At 43.0% G+C, this 10,434-nt stretch overlaps 1 long non-coding RNA gene across 1 annotated transcript in view; it reads left to right on the top strand.

The window, feature by feature from the left end:
* Window positions 1-247: 247 nt before the first annotated feature.
* Window positions 248-10,434, top strand: part of LOC134809247 (uncharacterized) — a 38,721-nt gene continuing 28,534 nt past the window's right edge. The window contains exons 1-2 of the long non-coding RNA XR_010154490.1: window positions 248-453; window positions 2,588-2,646. This is a non-coding gene — a long non-coding RNA (uncharacterized LOC134809247). The remainder of the gene's footprint in view (window positions 454-2,587; window positions 2,647-10,434) is intronic.

Raw genomic sequence — 10,434 nt, 5'->3', positions numbered from 1 at the left:
CATTCCAGCCTGGGTGACAGAGCGAGACTCCATCTCAAAAAAAAAAAGTTACTCATTAACAGCATAGACCAATTGGTTTCTATTGGAATTTCTCCATTATTTTCACAATGTCCCAGGCTGTGAAACCAGGATTTAATAACGAACCAGAATGCCACATCTGTGTCACGTGGGTAGGGACCAGTCCTGGTCCATTAAGTCCAGGTCTCCAGGTAACTGGACTCACTGCTGGGCAAAACAGAATGTCCGGCGTGCGTTCCTAACAGGGGACAGCAGAGCCTCATAGGAAATGTAGTGTCACCTTCCAATGATGTTACCATCAAGGACCTTGGGAACCAGCTTTTCTCTCTGCGCATGCGCCGCCCCGCCCACTTCGCCATTTTCCTCCGGAAGTGCGGATCCCAGCGGCGGTCCTGTAGCTGAGCAGGCCTGGGTCTTGGTTCTATGTCCCTGTGGGTAGGTGCGAGGGCGAAGAGGAACCTGTGGGCCTCGGGGGATCCCAGGGGGCCAGACCAGTGTTCCCCATTTGTGGGGGCAGACGCGTGGGCGCATCGCGGGCAGGAGGGGCCTGACATGCATTTGCGGGCCGTGGACCCTGGCGGGGGCTGGGAGGACAGGCGTGGGGTCCCAGCAGTGAAGCGGGTTCCAGAGGCGCAGGAGTGGGTAGGCGAGGCTGGTGGCCCTGGGCCCGGAGTCTGCAGGCCGCGCTCCTGTCCTGCCGCTGAGGGACCCGGTTACCAACCCTCATGTAGCTCAGTTTGCCCGTGTGTCCCGGTGCTAACACACAGTTCTCGGGAGACGTTCCCCATTCCCAGAGGAGTAGTGCGAAACGCGTGTGCCTCTAGTCTTAAGCTGGGCGTTTGTATTAGTTGAGTTTCCCGGTGTCTATTTAGCAAGTGAAGTTTCTGGTTCCCTCCTTCACTGTGTGACCTGCCTAGTCCTCCTGGATTGCATTTATGGAAGTTTATACAAGACCTAGTTTCCATGGAGGAACTCACTGCTTCCGCGAGGGAGATGGGGTACTGGATGATGGTCTTCAGCCTTAAGGGTACTTAGTCTTAACTGTGTGTTATAAAGTTTGAAAGGGAGGGTTCCCTATGAATAAGAAGCGCACTTGAAAGAACAGCCCTCTGGTCTAACCTCTCACTGGTGCTTCAGAGGAGGATAAAAGGTCACAGGTGAAGATCCCAGTTTTCCTCGCTCAGGAAATATTAATTCTACTCCCTAGAATGCACAAGATTTGCAAAGACTAGGTGATAGTGGAAGATTTGGAAGAACTTTCAGAAGGTTGAGGTGCATTCGGCTGAGAAGAACAGGCAAGGACCTAGGAAATATTCCCTATTTGAAGGGGCCTGAAAGTGTGGCCTGGGGTGCAGGAGTGACCTGTCATACTTGAAAAGATTGAAATAATCTCCAAATACAGTCCATTTCCTTCAACCTTAGCTTGTTGTTTCCAGTGTCTGAGATATATTAAACCTAGTCCATCACCAAATTTAGGATAGATTGTGAAGTTCTATTGATTGCATTTCATTTGTAATTTAAGACTTTCTCCCCCTACATAATTTCGTTAAAAACATATTGAATTCTATTCACTTAGGTGTAACAGTTAATATTTGCTGTTTAAGGAACTAATTAAACCTTACTGGCTTATAAAAAACAACCACCATTTTATTTGTTTGAAGTTCTGTGGATCTGCATTTTGGTGTGGTGGGTTCAGCTGGGTAGTTGATATGTTTGTGTTGCCTGGATCACAAAACAGGCCTTAGTCACCTGGTGCCTTGACTGAGCCTGGTTGGTTTAAGATGGTTTCCTTCACAATCTGGCGGTTTGTGGTGACTCTTGGCTAGGCCCTGTGTCTCCAACAGGGTAGTTCCAGACCTCTTCACAATATGACTGTGTCCAAAAAGGCAAGAACCAATGGATATTTGCATGACATTTTCCATTGTCCATTCACTGGACAAGTCAGATGGAAAAGCCCAATTTATTGTCAGAGCATAATATGAGGGCTTGGATACAGGGAAAGGTGTTATTGGGAAACATGAGTAGAATGGTGTACTGCAGGAAATACATATTATGTACATTTTAAAAAACGTGGGCCAAAATTGCTGGGTTGCAAGATGCACTTTCCATGATGTTCAGGTATAGAAAAGCAAGATGTACTGTCATGGGAATACTCATATGAAGTTATTTGTGGAATCCACATATTAATAGGAAAATAGTTAATACAGCCCAGTATATTTCTATAACATTTATTTTAGTGAACTTATAATGTTTCTTTGTATTAAATTATTAGATTATATCTTTAGATAATATTGTTACTAAATTAGTAGGTAATACATATTTTTATTCAAAAATAAATTGTGCATCTAATGTCTACCAATTAATGTACTTGCAGATGTATCTTATCTTAACTTGAGTCTTTGCTGCCCCTAATGAGGTGTGAAGGACTCTTCTCCCATGGGGAAGTTTTTCTTTTTCAGGAGGGAGGAGGGCTTTTCCAGGTAATGTGTCTAGAGTGTTGGGCAGAAGAATCTGGGACCACACCTCACCAGTTCTCTCCTTAATCGACGTCATTTGCCTTCTCTTCCAGCTATGTTTCCAGTGTCCTCTGGGTGTTTCCAAGAGCAACAAGAAACGAATAAATCTCTGGTGAGTTGTTTATTTGTTCTTCAGTTTGTTTTACACTGTATTTTCTGAGTTTATGGGTGTCTGTGAATTAAAAAGGAAAAGTAGAAATAAGTAAAACTCAGGTTGAAGGATATATACATAAATAAGATAAAGCTGACCTGTAGATATAGACAGGTTATAAAAGCTTAGAGTTGTCTAAGTTGAGTGCAAAGTTTCCTCTGATCTTTCTGATGCCGAAACAAAAAAGGCAGTCATGTCTGTTACGTGATTGGAATGGAACCCGAAAAGAGAGCATGCTGTGTTCTTGTGGGACAGGAAAGCTTGTGTGCACCAAGTCTTAACCACCACCTTCATTGGTGACATAGATTATGTGCTGGAACATATTTCACACCGGTCTGGCAGTAAGCACTTGTAGTGTTGTGCAGTGGAAACAGTCATCTTCCGCTAAGGCATGGCGTGTGGTGCAGTGGAAATGGTCATCTTCCGCTAAAGCACAGCTTCCATCGTAAGGTATCCTCCTTGCTCAAAGAGTGTGGTCCCAAACAGCTTTTGGGAGGTCCTCCTTGATTCATGGATGAAACCTGGAACATCTTGAGGACTGAGTTAACCATAGGTCCTTAAATAACTCTCCACACCTTTTTCTTAGTTTATCTCTACATGCAGGGTGTGCAGCAGCCTGTTCAAAGTCATATTTTCTGGGAAATATTTTCAGTGTTTATTTGCAATTTAGCCCACTCTGTGTAGTCTTAACTTATTTCTTCTAAACTCACCATTAACCTAAATAATAGTCAAATTTAGGGGGGCTGTATTTGTCTTACTCGAGTCTTCTACCATAGTTGAAACTGTTGTACCCAAGCGAGTTATAGAGAAATGCCACATTTTGAGACGAATTCAGGAGTCCTTTATTAGCTGGTGACTGAGAGATGGCTAACACAGGAAATACTCTCGGCCCTAAAGAACGGCTAGATTTTCTTTTATACATTGGTTTAGAGAGGGGAGGGGGGATTCCAGCTGCAATAAACTTACAGAAGAAAAAACAGACAAAAAACTTAAAAAGACAGATGGTTACAGGAAAACAAACTGTTCCAGGTGCAGAGGCTTTAAATTCACCACAAAGTGATGAGTGAGGGGGCTCTGGGCATTATCTGCCAGACAAATGTGGGGGCTTTATGATATTATCTCTGAGTAATTTGCTGGGAACTGCGGACATCACTTGCCTCAGCACTTTATCAGTTAATTGCACTCTTTGGTATGTTGAAAATCAGCTTGCACAAGTTAAAGTCCTTGAGGAAAGGGGATGGGTAAGGAGCCCTTGATGTCTTGTAAATGAAGGAGCCAAATGGAGTTTGTCTGGTTTGCTCAGCTAAGGGAGAGTGTATTCACATTAAAAACAAGGTTAGCTATCTAAGGAAGAGTCTATTCATGTTAATACAACGTTGGGTATTACAAAACGTCTGTTCATGATCTGGAAATTCTTCTGTGTTAGTTCTGTTAAAAGAAAAACTTTAAAGGAGTTTAATTGAGCAATAAACGATTCACAAATTGGAAAGTCCCCAGAATCACAGCAGATTCACAGAGACTCCAGCACAGTCATGTGGTGGAAGAAGATTTATAGACAAAAGGCAAGCGGCATACCAAAATCGGAAGTGAGGTACAGAAACAACTCAGCGTTTGCCTTGTTTGAGCACAGTTTGAACATTTGGCAGTGCCTGAGTGGTTGAAGTTTGGCCACTGGGATTGGCCAAGATGTAGCTGTTGTTTGAGGTGCATACACTCAAGTTAGGTTTTCATTCTTGTTTACCTATTAAGGTAGGTTGCAGGTCATCCACAAGGACTCATATATATAATTATGGAGTCCTTCTCAGGACATACTTAGTTCACTTTAACAATGCCTTCCCTTTGGTTATTTTCTCAATTTTGAGAGATTGGCCAAAACTTCAGTCACTGGTGTCACTATTACCGTTGCAAATGTACTTATTTGGTTTAGAAACCCACTGGGAAATAGAACAGTGAGATTTGAAAAGGTGGAACAAGGACTTAAGTAGAAGGTGTCTTCTTATGCTGGAACATCCTGTTTACAGGAGAAAAACAAAACCTGGTTTGTTCTAGGATTTATGCGTTTCCTTAAAGTCTTAGTTTGATTATGTTCCATTTAGTATGAGTGACTCCATTTTGGTTTGGTTTGTTCTGTTGGGACCCATTGCATGAGCTTAGTTCAAAACAATGGCCTCCCATAATTTTGCTTAAAAAATTCCTCCTTTTGGCTGGGCATGGTGGCTCATGCCTGTAATCCCAGCACTTTGGGAGGCCAAAGTGGGCAGATCACGAGATCAGAAGATTGAGACCATCCTTTCTAATACGGTGAAACCTCATCTCTACTAAATACACAAAAAAATAGCCAAGCATGCTGGCGGGTGCCTGTAGTCCCAGCTACTCAGGAGGCTGAGGCAGGAGAATGGCCTGAACCCGGGAGCCAGAGCTTGCAGTGAGCTGAGATCATGCCACTGCACTCCACTCTGGGGGACAGAGCAAGACTCTGTCTCAGAAAAAAAAAAAAAATCCTCCTTTTCAGTCAAGTTCTCACTTAGTTGAGAGTGTGACCAAAATGTAGGGCCTTAGCCTCACTGTTAGTTACCATTGTTTTGGGTTTCCGGTTTAGCACATCACTCCCATTGTTTTGGGTAATGGTTTTAGCACGTCACTCCCATTGTTTTGGGTTCTGGTTTCAGCATGTTACTCCCATTGTTTTGGGTTTCTGGTTAGCACGTCACTCCCATTGTTTTGGGTTCTGGTTTTAGTACATCAGTCCCATTGTTTTGGGTTTCTGGTTTAGCATGTCACTCCCATTGTTTTGGGTTTCCAGTTTAGCATGTCACTCATAGGTTACGGTGTCCTTATGGTTGCACATTTTTAAAAATCTGTTGTCATTCCAGTTGAAGAGATACCATTTGACATTTTAGAGATGGCTGCATGCAAACTCTTAAAGCATTTGAGTAAGTTCAGTGCACCAGGGAGACTCTTATGACTATTGGGATAACACCAAGAATTTGGTATATGCTCCTTACTCAGGGTCCCCATAAATCAAACCACCTAAAATCAAATAGATTAAAGAATGAATTAGATAAAGAATTTACTTGCTTAACTAAGTGGGTTTTTTTGTTAATTCCCTACAATCAAATCTTTATAATACCCAATGTTTTCTCCATATGCCATGTTAGCAGCTGCACAGATACTTAAGATAAGAGTCTCATGATAGTAGAGAAGTCTTGATCTGTGATCTTGGGAAAACTGTTCACATTAAGGATGCCATCTTCTTCTGTGGGGGAACTGTCCTTGTTAGCTTTACCTTAAGGGTTCCAAGGGGTGTATGGTTCCGAGTGTGGAGGGACCCTTCTGAGTTGTAAGACTATGAACCCAAAGTTTAAGGTTTTAAAGTTTTGCTGTCATGTGAATGGCAAGGGCAGTCCTCTGATGTTCTCAGAAGATCCAGTCATCAGATTCTAGATTGTGAAGGGGTTGGCTGTCCTCTGTGAACTATAAAAGGCTTTCTTTAGCTGGTGAAAATACACTTCAGCATAATAATCTACTGTTTTAACATCAACCCTCTTGCGTGGAAGAGCTTTTATACAATCAGAAAACATGCACTGAAAATGACAACTGAATGAAATCCCTTTATAAAATGTTTAAATGGCCCATCAGGGAACCAAATGTACCTGAAGTTTTGATTGTTTTCCTAGGAATATAGGTTTGACAAACCAAACATTGATTATAAACTATTTTAGCAATTTAGAGATCACCACAGCAATATATTTAATTTGGATCAATTTCTCTTTCCATGATGAGTTATGGAATGCAGAACTTTTAATAACAAAAGTTTTAAGGACTTAAGACGGACAAGGTGGCCATCCTGGTTCTTCATAAGTCTGTGCTTAATTAACATTAGACTTACATCCTCTTGAATACCAGCTGTTTCTTCAAATTAGGTGCATGGCACTGGTAACTGATGAGTTATAGGTAATTTGGCTTAGACCATGGAGTTTATTTAAATTATATATCTAAACAATTTCAATATTGGTGATTTAGCAGGCAAATCTGGCAAAATATTTCCTTGATATTCAATTTTTGTTTTACTTGGGTTAGCAGTTTTATAAACCAGTTGGTCTTCTTATTAAACTTTAGGATTTTTTTTTTTTTTTTGAGACAGAGTCTCACTCTGTTACCTAGGTTGGAGTGCAGTGGCACAATCTTGGCTCACTGCAGCCTCCGCCTCCTGGGTTCAAGTGATTCTCCTGCCTCAGCCTCCCGAGTAGCTGGGATTACAGATGCATACCACCACACCGGGCTAATTTTTATAGTTTTAGTAGAGGCGGGGTTTCACCATTGGCCAGGCTGGTCTCAAACTCCTGACCTCAAGTGATCCACCGGCCTCAGCCTCCCAAAGTGCTGGGATTGCCAACATGAGCCACTGCACCCAGCCTAACTTTTGAGAATTCTTAACCAGTCCAATTATTGGGGGATCGGGGAACTTATAGGCAATTTTTACCCATGATATTAAAGTTATTAGAAACCTGTGTTCCCGAGTGTTTTTCATGGTCCTTTTCATTCTTTCATGAATCTTCTATTCTAGAATTTTGCATGCTTGTGAAGTTTTTAGAAACTGCATCACCATTAAGCAATTAACTGTGGAAATGACTTTAAATAGTTATAGTTAAAGACAACTGATAAGGAAATTTGGTTATTTCTGTGGTCTACAATAGCTTAATAACCATAATTAGGGTGGATGTGGTGGCTCATTCCTGTAATCCCAGCTCTTTGAGAGGCCAAGTTAGGTGGATCACCTGAGGTCAGGAGTTTGAGACCAGCCTGGCCAAGATGGTAAAACCCTGTCTCTACTAAAAATAAAAAAATTAGCCGGATGTGGTGGCAGTTGTCTGTAATCCCAGCTACTTGGGAGGCTGAGGCAGGAGAATCGCTTGAACCCAGGAGGTGGAGGCTTCAGTGAGCCTAGATCACACCATTGCACTCCAGCCTAGGTGACAAGAGCGAAACTCTGTCTCAAAACAAACAAGACAGGTAATTATGATAGCTAGTATATAGGCATATTAGAATTTTAGAATCCTGGCCAGGTGCAGTGGCTCACGCCTGTAATCCCAGCACTTTGGGAGGCCGAGGTGGAAGGATCACGAGGTCAGGAGATGAGAACATCCTGGCTAACATGGTGAAACCCCATCTCTACTAAAAATACAAAAATTAGCTTGGCATGGCGGTGGATGCCTGTAGTCCCAGCTACTCGGGAGGCTGAAGCAGGAGAATGGCATGAACCCAGGAGGCGGAGGTTGCAGTGAGCCGAGATTGTACCACTGTACTCCAGCCTGGGTGACAGAGCAAGACTCCGTCTCGGGGGGGAAAAAAAAAAGAATTTTAGAAATCCTATACAATTTTAGAACGGGTTGATGACATAAACTAAATATAACCTGAAGAAGGTTCAACATTATGTTTTATTTTGACAGTGCTACCCATGTGACTTAACATGTTAAATAGTCCTGTTTACCTCTCTTTTGGGTGCTTCAAGGGCCTCTGTAGTATCCCAAAGTTAGAGGTCAGAAAAGACAATTTTGAAGTTGAAATTTGATTTTGGGAAGCCTATTAAATATATTAAAAGTTTAAACACTTGATGTTATGAAATAGAATTCCAGGTCACCATAAGTCATTCATTTACTTAAAATCATGACTTAAAAAAGTTTTAAAGGGCAAAAATCTTTACTCATTGATAGAGGGAAGACTTATCTCCACAAACGATCTGCCTCTTGTTTTTCCTTTTTTTTTTTTTGGTAGTTTATTTAAAAGGCAAACAAATTTTTCATTATTTTTTAATATTACCTGAACATCTTCTTTAAAGAGAGAAAGCCAAATGTCACCCACTTTTTCATAAAACCTTATCGACAAACCTATTATTCTTTCTTTTTTTTTTTTGAGATGGATTTTCCCTCTTGTTGCCCAGGCTGGAGTGCAATGGTGTGATCTCGGTTCACTGCAACCCCCTGCCTCCCGGGTTCAAGCGATTCTCCTGCACCAGCCTCCTGAGTAGCTGGGATTAGAGGCATGTGCCACCATGCCCAGCTAATTTTGTGTTTTTAGTAGAGACGCGGTTTTTCCTTGTTGGTCAGGCTGGCCCTGAACTCCTGACCTCAGGTGATCCACCTGCCTCAGCCTCCCCAAGTGTTGGGACTACAGGCATGAGCCACTGCACCTGGCCATTTTTTTTTTTAAAGATTGCATCTTGCTCTGTCACCCTCCTCACCACATTATAGCTCTGGGGGCCAAGCTGCATCACAATGGAAAATCATGGAATCACAGGAAGAATCCACTCAGCTTTGCAAGATGCTGCCCAAGGGGTTGCTTGGAGTAACCAAATTAACATTTTTCATTCTGCCCAGAGCAAAATACATGTGACAAAACATAGACACGTGCCACTTTGCTCAGCACCCAGTATCAAACTGGTAAGACTCAAACTTGCCCCCAGATGGGCCGTGCCATCTCTAAATCTTTTTAGAAGCTTCTGCATATTAATAGGCATCCCTAGATGAGACTAATTTGGGAGCCCTCATTTTTAAATGCACTTCAGGGCATTATTCATTTGGAATGTTCCACTGTAAGTTATCTTAATAAGATTTTGCCATTTCTGTAAGACTTTGCTGCTTCCCAGGCCTAGTGTATTAGCCAGAAGGAGCTTAGTTTTCCAGAAATTAAGGATCCTATTTTTACCTAAAATATTGGCTTTACTCCCAGGTTCCCTTCATTAACTTAGCCAATGATTTTTTTTTCCTGCCTAAGCATGTGAGAAAAATGAAACAAAGGGGTAGAACACACAAATCCCTGTGAATTTTCAAAAGCCAAATGTTACAACCTTCCAATATTATCATTTACTACCACTTTCCTTCTGACCCAGTCAGATGTAGGAGGCCTCTAACTGGAACTGGATTCAAGCCAGTTAACTACTGGATCAAATCTCATCGTGGACCCGGTCCCTTTTCTGTCATAACTTCTAAAACATCCAGCCAGTCATGGCTGGATAGCAGTTTGGAACAGAAATTTGCTCAAAGAAACTCAGAGCTCAAAACACAAATCCATGGAGCTCTGAAATCCGAGAGAAAATTTACCATGATCCCCAGCTGCTCCGAGAAATCAAAGGACACTAGTGTTACAGAATCCTGAGGTGTCACTTTTCTGCCTGAAACCTCTGGCTGGTGGAGCGTTTACCTGTGTTTTGCTCGGGCCCACTGGGTTAGTTCTGTCCACTCAGCTCATGCTAGTGGTCTGGATCCCACACCTGCCAAGGGCGAGCTGGGTACAGAGCAGTGAGGGGTGTGTGAGCAAGCGAGCATGGGATCTGGCCACTGCACACAGCCAAGCATGCCAGCTGCAGTGGGGTGGGCAGCTCCAGGCACAGGTGCCAGCTCCCTGTGAGGCTGCAGCTGGACCAGGCCGACTGCAAACAGCTTCCACTGTGGGTATCAGGGAATGCAGTGGCACCCAGAAGCTTGGAGATGCAGGACCTGCAGAGCCCCAAAGAAGGTGTCACAGCCCTGGCTGGGGGAGCTCCTAGGTCTGTGTTCCCTGAAGGGACACAGCTCTTCTCTCCTTCTCTCTTCTCTTCTTCTTGCCTGCAATTTGGCAAGCAAGGAGCGTGTTTCAGCCCTGTTTATGTTACACCTCTTTCAGCCCTGCTAGTTGGCAGGTCCCGAGTTCTTGTCCTGAGTCCAGGAAAAATGAGGTATGTGGACAGGTAGAAGGTGAGCAAGGTGAAGA

Source organism: Pan troglodytes, chromosome 22 (assembly GCF_028858775.2).
Source record: "Pan troglodytes isolate AG18354 chromosome 22, NHGRI_mPanTro3-v2.0_pri, whole genome shotgun sequence".
Lineage (NCBI taxonomy): Eukaryota > Metazoa > Chordata > Mammalia > Primates > Hominidae > Pan > Pan troglodytes.
The sequence above is the reverse complement of the archived record's forward strand: the minus strand, read 5'-3'. Positions and strand labels throughout refer to the sequence as shown.